The sequence below is a fragment of the Notamacropus eugenii genome, chromosome 1 (genome assembly GCF_028372415.1).
Source record: "Notamacropus eugenii isolate mMacEug1 chromosome 1, mMacEug1.pri_v2, whole genome shotgun sequence".
Classification (NCBI taxonomy): Eukaryota; Metazoa; Chordata; class Mammalia; order Diprotodontia; family Macropodidae; genus Notamacropus; species Notamacropus eugenii.
The window spans coordinates 167,927,812-167,939,997 of NC_092872.1; positions in this window are offsets into that span (position 1 = coordinate 167,927,812).

The window sequence follows — 12,186 nt, forward strand, 5'->3', positions numbered from 1 at the left end:
AAAAACAAGTTACCAATCAGAAAAAGGGAGCCCTGGTTTCTGAACAATGGGTCTCCCAACAATAGGATCTCATTTCATTGAATCACTCACTTTCTAGACTCCTCATATTATGGGATTCAGAGCTTGAAGAGAACTTAAAGACCATTTAATATAATCCCTTTAATTTATGGATAAGGAGACTGACACCCACAGAAAAGTTGTTATTTGCCCAAGATCCCACAAGGAGGAATGAACAGAGCTGGGATTCCAAACCAAGTCTTTAACTCTAAGTACTCATTCTACTGCCCCACACTTCATCCTGAAGCCATTATAAAAAAGGAAAGACCAAATGTTAACTTTACAACTACAGTCCTTATCACACACAAAAAAAGATCTCAGTGCCTGCTCCACCTAGCAGAGGCGCAGGCCTAAGACAGCAGTGGTGAGAAATGAAGGTTCAAGAGAACAGAAACTTCTAGAATGATTTAGCAGATGTGATTGCTCTAACAGTTGCAATATGATCTTCTCTGGCTTTCCCATTCCTTTCTTTCCCATCCACAGGGCTTTTACATCCTGGAACAAAGACAAAAAGTCAGTTTCATTGGCGTTGATTAATCCAATGGTCCTCTATGGAAGAAATTTTACAAGTGAATGCTCTACTTCTTTGTCAGAGATCTGCTCTCCAACATGAATGAATGAATGAATGAATGAACGAATGAATGAATGAATGAATGAATGAAAAAAGTATTTATTAAGCCTCATTATATGCAAAGTACTGTACTAAATTCTCGGGATAAAAATAGAAAAGTAAGACAGTTCCTGGTCTGAAGGAGCTCACATTCTAATGGGAGAGACAATAAGCAGGGTAGAGAGTTCACCTGAAAGTCAGATGGGAAGGTCCCATGGGCCTTAGAATACAGTGGCAAAGGTGATGGTAATGCTTCTTCTTTTGTGTCAATGTCACTGATAAAATCATATCAATTTGTGATGTTGAGCCATCTAACAGTGCCAAGGACTATTTTCACTATTTTTGTTGGAAACAAGTGACTAGCAAATATCAAACTCTATTGACAAAGAAATTTGAGGTCAAGTAGGGCCTGATGACTCAGGATGGGAAATCTTGAACCCAAAGAAAAATCTCAGAACCAATTATTGAGGTAAAATGAAATGAGGCATGCTCCCATCAATCAATCAATAAGCATTTATTAATTGACTGCTGCATGCCAGGAACTGGACTGTCCAATGACATCACAAGGGTGATTGATTGACTTGCTCATGAATTAGATTTAAGTGAGGCAGAGCTGCACAAAGTCATCAGTCTCACTCTCTCCTCCAGTGTCATCGAAGTCCAGTGATAAGGCATAAGTCAAGATGACTAATGATAACCCAGGGCGCGTTGGGTTAACTTGGACTTTCTAAATTAAGCTTATCATTTCCAAACTGAATCTGGAGGAGATAGAAGGGAGGGTAGGTCTCCTGGTTTGGGACGACACACAGTATAATAATTCTTAACATTTCCATTGTGTGGTTCTGGAGATATGAAGACAAAAATGAAATCTCTTCTATCCTCACAAGGAGCTTATATCTTTGTTTCCTCATTCTCATTCATCTGGTATTTCCAATCTGTTGCAAATTTTGTTATTTCTACCTTTACAACATTTCTTGTATACTTTTTCTCTCAGCTCACAAAGCTACAACCCCAGTTCAAGCCCTCATTATCTGTCATTCCGTCTGTTGCAATAGTCTTCTACTAACTGGTCTCCATGGCTCAAGTCTCTCCCTGCTCCAAAACATCCTCCACTCAGCTGCCAAGGTATTTTTTTAATCATTTATTTGTTGTTTAGTATTTAGGATTTGGGTTAGTATAACACTTGAAGAATTGGTTGCATCATTAAACCTATAGATCTTTTTAAATAGTATGGAAATTTACAAATATACATGTATATATACATATATACATACACACACATATGCATATACATATATATATTCTCACTCACCCCTTAGTTATTCTCTATTACCTACAGGTTCATATATAAGCTCCTCTGCTGAGAATTTAAGGCTCTTCTTAACTTGGCCCCTTCTTATTTTTCCACTCTTTTAATACTCCTCCCCCACCCCCATACACAAACACTCTACAATCCAGCTACACTGGCCCATTTGCTGTCCTTCTCAACTCCCATCTCTATACCTTTCCACTGGCTTAGCCACAATGCCTGGAGTGATCTTCCCCTCACCTCTGACTCTTGGTTCCCTGACTTCCTTTAAGAATCCATTCAAATCCACATTCTACAAGAGTCCTCTCCTGAGTTCCCCAAGGGCTAGTGCCTTCCCTTTTCAGATTACTTTCCACCTAAAACACACACACACACACGTATCTTATATGAACCTAGTTATTTATGTTATTTCCCCCATTAGAATATGAGCTCTTTGTGGGAAGGGGCTATTTCTTCCTTTCCTTTCCATCTCTAGAACTCTCAACACAGTGCCTGGCACATGGTAAGCATTTAATAAATGCTTGTTAACTGACAGAGTTTCTATTAGAAGAAAGCAAATGGACATAGATTGTTATATACAAAATACAAAGAAAGTAATAGGGAGGGAGGGAGGCATGAGAGGATCAAGAAAAACTTCATGTAAAAGGTAAGTTTTGAACCGAGCTTTAAAGGAAGCTAGGAAATTCTACTTATGAATAACAACATGGTAGAAAGGGCCTTGAACTACCTACCAATGATGAGATCTAGGTTCTCAGCCAAATTATTTCACTAACTACCTGTGGGGTTGGCCTTAGTCACATTGCTTCATTTATTGAACCTCAGTGTCCTCATCCATACAATGGGAATCTGGTGCTTTTATGAGGATCGAACAGATAATGTATGTGAAAGTGCTTTGGAAAGTGTTATACAAATGTAATTATTAAATAATATATGAGTCCACCCACATCATTTCTAGTCTTACTTCAAGCCCTGTCGGGCTATCATAATGTTTTACTGGATCTATCTTTTACATTCCTCAGCCTACCCCACCTGAGGTTCTGTCAATCTGATCCTCTAAGGAACAATCAAAAAGGACTATTCCTAAGAAACCCAGAAGCATCTGTGTGGTACAGAGAATAAAGCATTGGACCTAGCTCCAACAGAATCTATCCTCGGACATAGCCTGGGCAAGTCATTTAATTCCTGTCTGCCTCTGTTTCCTCATCTATATGATGAGTATGACAGTAGCACCTATTTCCCAGGTACTTTGTGAGGATCCAGTGAGATAGCATTTGCAAAGTAATTTGCAAGCCTTAGAGCACTAGATAGATACTAGCTAGTATCAGGATTCTTGCTGAATCCTGGAAACACATGGTCAGAAGGAAATGCTAGTGAAGCTGACACGATCACAAGATCACACCAAGGGAGAGAGGTAGAAATTGGTGCTGGAAGTTTTAGATAGGGCTAGACTGCAGGTAAATGAATGAGAGGATTGGGAAGAAAAAATAATGGGGTCCCTCCTGCCCAAAAAGAAGGAAGGCCATGTACTCTGAGGGGAATGAGAGGAAGAAATGATCAGATACCCCATGGGTGAAGTAACCAAAGAAGAAAAGGAAGAACACGATACAAGTCACCTGAATGCTTAAGAAAGGTGAGAGTGAGGCCAATCCCTTGTATATGATCCAAAAAACTCCTAAAAGGGATGGCCAGGGCATCAGTCCTAGGTAGGAGCCCAGTTCTAAAGCCATTTGGTAGATGGAGGAAAGCAGATAGATGAGAGGTAGTCTGGTAAAGTGAGCAGAGTACTGGACTTCAAAGTTAAGATGTGATAGCCTCCAAGAAAGACCTGGTTTCATATCCCACCTCTAACCCAGTCTAGCTGTGCACCCTTCATTGGGGGCCTCTTCGCAATAATCATCCCTTTACCAGTACGAAGAGACTGAGTAGAGGAAGAAAAAGAAAGGGCATAGGCCTTAGAGAAGAACTTTCTGACTGTGAAGATCATTAGTGGAATCTCCTTTGGAAACCCAGTGGGTGCATGGAACACTGAGGGGTGGGAGTGGCGGGATGGGCTCTAGTACCAGTTCTCCCAATAACCTACTTGTTGAATAAGTCAGTCAATCCTTTCTGGGTCTCAGTTGCTTCATCTGTTAAATTAATGTTGGACCAAAGTAGTAACGTCAACCTCAAACAGAAACAGGTGCCAGTGATTCATACATAAGGGTCCCTGTGGGGCTGCACACTGACTTAGTTTGACAATTAATATGATCTATGTTTTGTTGTATATTTATTTGTTTTGGTAAACATTCCCAAAGTACATTTTCATCTGGTTCCAGCTGCATTTGGGAGCGTTGTGGGCATGAGTTGCATGTTGAATACCTCTGAACTAGATGATCTCCAGATGTAAAATTCTGTGATAGGACAAAAATCAAGAACACTTCTCAAGGGTGCTGGACCCTGGGCTCAAATTTTGGTTCTGCCACTGATGATCTGTGTGACCTTGGAAAGTCACTTGACCTTTTCAGTTCTTGGTTTGTATTGGTAAAATGAGGAGATTGGACTAGGTAATCTCTAAGGCCCTTCTCAATTGTGAACTATGATTCTAGGATCCTATGGACTTGGGTGGATGGACTAAGTGATCTTTGATGGTTCCTTGCTATCAATGAGCCAGGATTGTTTTACACGGAACAGGCCTCCAGACTCACTCCCATTTGCTCCCCTCCCAAGAAACAAGCTCAGTCTTTGGTCCTAGGTGTCCAGGTAAGACAGAGGATAGAGCTGAGGCTCAGCATCAGAAAGACCTGGGTTCAATATTAATTATATAACCCTGGGCAAGCCATTTAATCTCTCTCTGCCTTCATTTTCTTATCTGTAAATGAGGGGTTGTTACTTGATGGCCTTTATAATCCCTTCCATTCGGAATCTATGATTCTAGTGATTTTATAACCCTTTTCTTTAAAACCATATACATTCAGGACAAGGTGAGCCAGAGGATCTGTAGCTACAGGTGGATCCATGAGGATCATCAGTTTTCCTCTCTTACAAATTTCCACTAAAAACAACACACACACACACACACACACACACACACACACACACACACACACACACACACACTTCCCCTGATGTTCTTCCTCCTTCTCCACATGTTTCCAGAACCTTGGCCCAAACTCCAAGGCCTACAGAGAATCTTGTGTGTATTAGACACAGTGGAAGATTCTTTCTCCTGTTAGAGCAGAGGGGCAGGTAGCAACAAAGACAGACTCTGTCTACCCAAAAGGGAATCTGGGGGTAGGAAAGTTTCCCGAGGGTGGAGGAAGCTGCCCCAGAGTGAGTGATCCACAGAATAGGAGGGTGACAGTGCCAACGCTCCCTGGTGTTCCACTCTTCTCTGCCTGTTGTTCTGCCTCCCTCCTCCCAGCCTGCCTCCTACTCAGAACCAGTGACTAATTACATCGCATTTTTCTTTGACTTGCGTCACTGGGGAGAGTGTGTGTGGTTGTTTTAACAACTTATTCTTTCAGGGATTTTAAGTGACATTTTTAAATACTGCCGGTCCTCTTCCCCTGCAATGGAGAAATACAAGCTCCTCTGCTCTCTCCCCCTCACTTTCTTTCTTTCCCTCTTTCTCTATATCTCTTTCTCCTTCTCAGTTTCTCTCTCTCCCTCCCTCCCATTCTCTATCTCTCTGTTTCTCTGTATCTCTGTCTGTCTCTTTCTCTCTCTCCGTCTCTTTCCTCCTCTTTCTCCTCTTCCTCCTTTTCATCTCCCACTCCCATCACATTTCCCAGCTAGGTGACACAGTGGATAAACGCTGGACCTGGAGTCAGAAAGGGCTGATCTCAGACATTCACTAGGCAAGTCACTTCTGTCTGTTTGCCTAAATTTCCCCAGCTATAAAATGGGGATAACAGCACCTACCTCAAAGGATTGTTGTGAGGATCAAATAAGACAATATTTGTAAAGCACTTAGCACAGCGCATGGCACATAGTATGCACTATATAAATGCTTATTTTCTTCCCTTCCCTCTGTCAGTGACTACTTGTAGAGAATAAAAATAGGTCAGTGAGCAAGGCATAGCAACCACTGGAGAAGACCCCACAGATACTACTCCCCACCCCCACCCCCAGTCCCTAACATCAAATCACCAGACAAAGTTTCCAGGAGAAGCGAATTTTGCTGGAGAAGTGAAAAAAAAATTCAGGTGACCCTACAGGAGAGTACCCCATGTACTACCAGTACCCCATGGCAGCCAGGTCCCACCAGGTCCTTTAGGAGTGGCTGTCTCCAATCTCCTTCTGGAAAAGTATTGCAATAGAGAGCTGGCATTTCTACTGACCCTTCATTTTCCTAAGCTGAGATGAGGAAGTATTGTGGGGGAAGGGGCAGAAGAGTGGAGAGAACTGAAGTCAAGAGTTCCAGGATAATGGGGATGGGGAAAGGTATAAATTTCTAGCAACCCTCTAATTTTCTGAGTCTCCTATTTAGACTCTTTGGGAGCAGTACAATAGGATGGAACTAACAAATAATTTACTTCTTGCAAACCCTCAGTTCCCCAGATTCTACTAGAAAAGACTAGACTTTACAAAAGGCAACATTTGAAGACCCATTGGTCTTGATCTCTACACCAAGTCTTTTTGGACTGGAATTCTTAGAAACTAGGTTGAAAGAGAAGTAAAGTGAAGTAACGTCTCCAAGACCTGGATCTTTTCAAGACTCAATCACACTGAAGCAAGTATCGTTCCTCCTCTCGGTCTCGTTTTCCCCATTTACTCCCTACAGAAGCTACTAACGTCTACCAGGGCTACACAAAACGCTTTTGCTTCATATTGTGGAGTCTCTGGGTATCCTGTTTTCCTTGAAGACAGGACTTCCACAGCACCTCAAGCTATATTCAGCAAGGTAAAGAAGTTATTGACAGTAGTGCGGGGCAGAGGTATAAGATGTGTCAACAGAAAACTATGAATGTGTAAACCACCAAAGACCAAACATTGTCCTATAAAAGGAAGAAGGATGTATCCCTTAGGCTAGAGAGAATATATTCAGATTACAATTACATCAGAGGAAACTTAAGCTATTTAGGTTTCAGGCATACAGTCGTATACGAACAATAGGAAGATATACCGAAAACAGAAGCAAAGGGTAGGATTTACTGATTTCAGCAGTCTCAGACAGAGATATTCTACTCATTATCTGATAACATGAGTGGCCCACTGCAGCCTGGAGCTAGCTCTCCACTCAGCTGGATGACCCACAATGCCTGGAGAGGGAAGGTAGGGAAGAAGAGGGTAGTAGTCCTAATATGAATCAGAAAGCTCCTGGACACTATTAACTCCAACCTATTTCATGAGATATGGTGATATCCACAGGGAGTCAGGAAACAGGATTGGGAATTCCAAGAAAGATGTAACAGAACTCTTGGCCCTATAAATGACTATGAGATGCCACATCAGTGGCCAAGCAAGGAGTCTAAGCAATCAGAGGATCAACATACACTGACAGACCATTTTGTATAGCCCAACTCAACACAACCAGTTTTTCTCAGAGATGGTCCCCACTGAGAAGAGGAGCAGGAGGCAGCCTCATCCACTGGAGTTAAAAATAGTCCAGATTCACTGCTCTTTGGCTTAGGTTTTCTTCCCAACCCTTTTAAAGGAATGATGCATTCCTGATGCTGTTTTCCTCTCCCTCAGAGGAATTAGGTGCACCACACAGCAGACCACAGGCCCAGCTCCAAGCTATATGTAATGGCTTCCCGGGCAGTCCATCAGACCCGTGGTCACCTGCTAATGTCCTCAGTGGGCGCCTCAGAGCTCTCACAGCCTTGGATAGCAGTTCTATCCAGCCTGGGCAATGAGGTGAATCCAAAACAAAAATCTACACCTCTTCCAAGGTGACCCTGTTCCTGATACAGGGAAGCATTAGCTCTGAATTGAAGGTTTTACCATCTCTCCCTACCTCCCTCTTCAATCATGTCATGACTAGCCTTCTAAAATTTGTTCTGCCCTGTCCCTGGACAAAAGATGCTTTGGGCTCTAATTTTTTTCTCCTCTATTGAAAATGGAAAGCCTAATCCTCAAAGATTCATCAAATAGCTCTCTTAAAAGGGAAGGAGGTAAATTTGGTCCCCTCAGGCAATCAGCAATGGTCAAAATAGAACACACACTGTCCTTGTCATCATAGTAAAACACTTCACATTTCATGTGTAACATACTATTAAATCCTAGGAACAAACCTAGGGTGTTGGTAAAGCAAGTGGGTCTCAGAGAAGTGGAAAGTTAACCTATGGTTAGTTAACCCAGTTGATTAAAGTTATAGAACTAAGGAGGGCAAAGTCATGAGGTTGTCTTTCCTAAGACTGACCTGCTCATTTGGGCCATTTTCAGCCTCAGGGGAGATCCCTAACACTAGCCATCTTGTCCACCAATGAATGAATGAACAGAGCATTTATTAAGCGCTCATTATATACAAAGCACTGTACTAAGTACTATGGATACACATAGAAAAATAAGATAGCTCCTGCTCTCAAGGAGTTCACATCCAGTGGAGGAGCCATGCATATGGCAAGTGTCATCCAGAAGTCAGATGGAAAGACATATGTTCCTTAAAGTACAATGGCAAAGCCTCTTCTTCAATCTCTTTTCCACTGATAAAATGATGTCAGTTTCTGATGTTGATAGAATGCATAGCACTGTATCAACCATGGTTAACCACTCCTCCCCACATACACTGTGCTCCTGTTAATTCTCTTGTTAATGTCAGGGCTCACCTTGGGTCCTTTTCTGATCCCAGTCTGAGAACTAGTTCTCATCATAGACCACCATCTGTGCTACTTGGCTTCCCTAAGAGAAGAGGAACCCTCACTAGTCATTTACAATTGGCAAACATACACAGACCATAGAGGTTTTCTAAAGTGTCTTCTTTCTGGGGCCACAGACACCAGCCCTCTGTCCTAAGAGGCTAACTAAAACCTTTAACCCTGGACAAAACACAGAGCTCACACTAGGGGAAGTAAAAAGGCAGGTCTCCAACAACTTTAAGGAGCTGGTCAAGATAGAGCAGTGGTCTTGCCATAAGTCAATTCTACTGAAGCAAATCAAGACCAGTGTTCCTATACTAGAAGGACCCAGATAATAACTAGGAGAGAACTGGACCCTCCTGTCCATTGCTCACTTCATCTTTCCTCTCCTTTTTAGTACAAAAAACATTAAGTATTCTTCCCAGAATGGATCATTGGCCTTCCTTCATTGACAGATCAAACAGCCCCATCAGCAGCTGCTGATACCTGAGGCAGAACTCGGCTCCCAGAACAGTTAAGTGCCCTGTGGCATTGTCACAGTGGTCACTAGGAGAATTAGCCCAAGGAGTGACTGATTCCATACAACCCCTTCACCATTCCTGGGGGAAATAGCTTGAGGTCCATCTCCTACTATGCTATCACCCTCCCATGTTTACACATCGAAAAAAGTTTGCCTCTGCCCCACCCCACACACAGTGTCCAGAATGAGCCAATTTTAAGAAGACATAAGTTGAAATTCCAGAGAAAGGCTATCAACAGAGATGCCTCTGTGGATAGTGAGCTTCTTGAAAGTGAAGACTATTTTTTGTCTTTCTTTCTATCCCAAGTGCTTAGCAAAGAGCTGGCACATAGTAGGAATCTAATAAATGCTTATCCACTGACTGGACTGACAGGGGATAATAGAAAGGCTATCAGATCTAGAAGCTGGGTTAGAAAACCCAACTTAAAGCCCCAATTCTGGGATTTAATAGTTGTATGACTTTGGGCAAGTCATTTAAATGCTCTGTACCTCAGTTTCCCTATCTGTAAAGTTGTGTGATAATACTTCTAATATTTGTCACACAGAATTAGTGAAAATCAAATCAAGAAATATATGAAAAGCTTTTCAAAATCATAAAGTGGTGAATATTGTGTTATTACCAGCATCATTACAAGATGACACAAGAGACAGCTAGGTGGCCCAGGGGACGGAGTGATGAGTCTTGAATGGGGAAGACCTGAGTTCAAATTTGGCTTCAGACACTTACTATGTGATCCTTGGCAAGTCACTTAATCCCTATCTGCCTCAGTTTCCTCAACAGTAAAAAGTGGAATAATAAGATGACCTTTCTCACAGGGTGGTTGTAAGGATCAAGTGAGATAATATTTATAAAGCCCTTAGCACAGTGCCTGACACATAATATAGCCACATATTAAATGCTCATTCCCTTTCCCCTTCCCTGTCCACACCAAGACTCTCTCTAATACCCCTCTGAAGATTTCCATAGCTATTTATAAACTTATATGAATCAACCAAGTGACCACCCAGGAAGATTATACCATGACCATGGAATCACTATAAGCTACTACTTTACATTTTACATATAACCTGTCATTATATCCCAACCACAACCCTGGGCTGTTGTTGAGGAACCCAAAGCTTTGAGGAGTTGACTGGATAATAACAAAGTGAGGAACAGAACCTAAGTCCCTGATGCCCAGTCCTATCTGGGGAGCCACTCTGTCTCCCACTTTCTGTGTGTTCGTCCTTCATTGCCGAAGAAGACCATGGCATCAGAGAAATGATGACATGACTTGCACTTGACTTTGTTTTGACCAAAGAACTCAAAGCACTGTCACATGAATATCATTTGGTCATGTCTAACTTTTTGCGACCCTATGGACCATATTGTCCATGAGATTCTCTTGGCAAAGATACTAGAGTGGGTTTGTTGGGGTGCTTGGGACCCGAAAATACCAACACCTGCCTGAATGAGTTCTATTCAAGCCTTCTTTTAGCCAAAGTAAAATAAAGTTTATTAAAGATCCGCCATATTCGGTTGACTTTTAAGGAGTCTGAACATTTGGGATGCTACAAGCAGGCCAGATAGAATCTAAGCTAGATTGAATATGAGCACCTTCATGGAGACAAGAAGGATCTTATAAACAGAAAGATTATGGGAGGGATCTGGGGGTGGTCTAGTAGTCTGGGGTGATGGGAGGAGGGAGGGGAGTCTAAAGAGGATCTTGATGGGACTGGGTTGACTAGAGAGAGGTTAGAACCAAGAGAGTGGGATTTTGATGTGATCTAGGATGGGAAACAGCTGGAGATAATCAGGGAGGTAACAGACAATGGAGGGCTAGGGTGGGAAGTTAGCTAAGGCAATCCAGAGGTATTTTGATAGAATCAAGGATGGGAAGCAGCCAGAAGCAATTGGACAAAGGGATGATGAAAGGCTTATGGCTTTGGGCGAACACCAGATCTAGTGAGAAGATTCAGTTCAAGCAGATTCCCAGAGTCTGTACCCCATCCGTTTGCCATTTCCTTCCCCTTAATCAAGGTAACAGATTAAGTGACTTGCCTAGGGTCAGGCAGCTAGTAAGTGTCTGAGGCTGGATTTGAGTTTAGGTCTTCCTGACCCCAGGCCCAGCAGTCCATCCACTGAGGCATCTAGCTTCCTCTTTGGTGGAGGAGGTGGACATAGATCCTGCTACCTCTCACATATTCCTGGATGCAATCAATCAATCAGTAAATATTTATTAAGCACCTACTATGTGCCAGGTACTGTGCTAAGTGCTGGGGATGCAAAAAGAAACAGAAGACAATCCCTATCTTGAAGGAGCTTAAAATGCAATGGGGGCGAGAACATGCAAACAAAGTGAGGGTGAGCATTGTAATCTTATTTTCATGGATGAGGAAATGGAGGCAAAAAGAAGTGCTCTTAAATTTGTGGCTAAGCCGGGACTAAAAGTCAGGTCTCCTGAGTCACATGCAATGACATTTCTACTAGAACATGCTTTGGGATTTCTTGCTTTAGGGACATTGGCAGAGGGGGCAGAGAGGCTAGCCTGGGTGACACTAAGAAAGTTACTTGATCTCACTGGAATTCTGCTTTCTTCACTGTCAAAATGAGAGAGTTAATTAGAAGGTCCCTAAGATCCCTGCCAGACTGAACATTCCACGATTCTGTGTAATACAAAGAAAAAGAGAGTTCCTCCCTCCTCAACTCTGCCTGACTCCCAAAGCTTCCTTTTAGTCCCAACTAAAATCCAGTACTATCTCCATTCTAGTGCCTTCCCTGTATTAATTACTTGCTATTTATCCTACAAGGGGCTAGGTGGTGCAGTGGATAGAGCACCAGTGCAGGAGTCAGGAGGACCTGAATTCAAATCTCACTTCAGACACTTGACACTCACTAGCTATGTGACCTTGGGCAAGTCAACCCCAACTG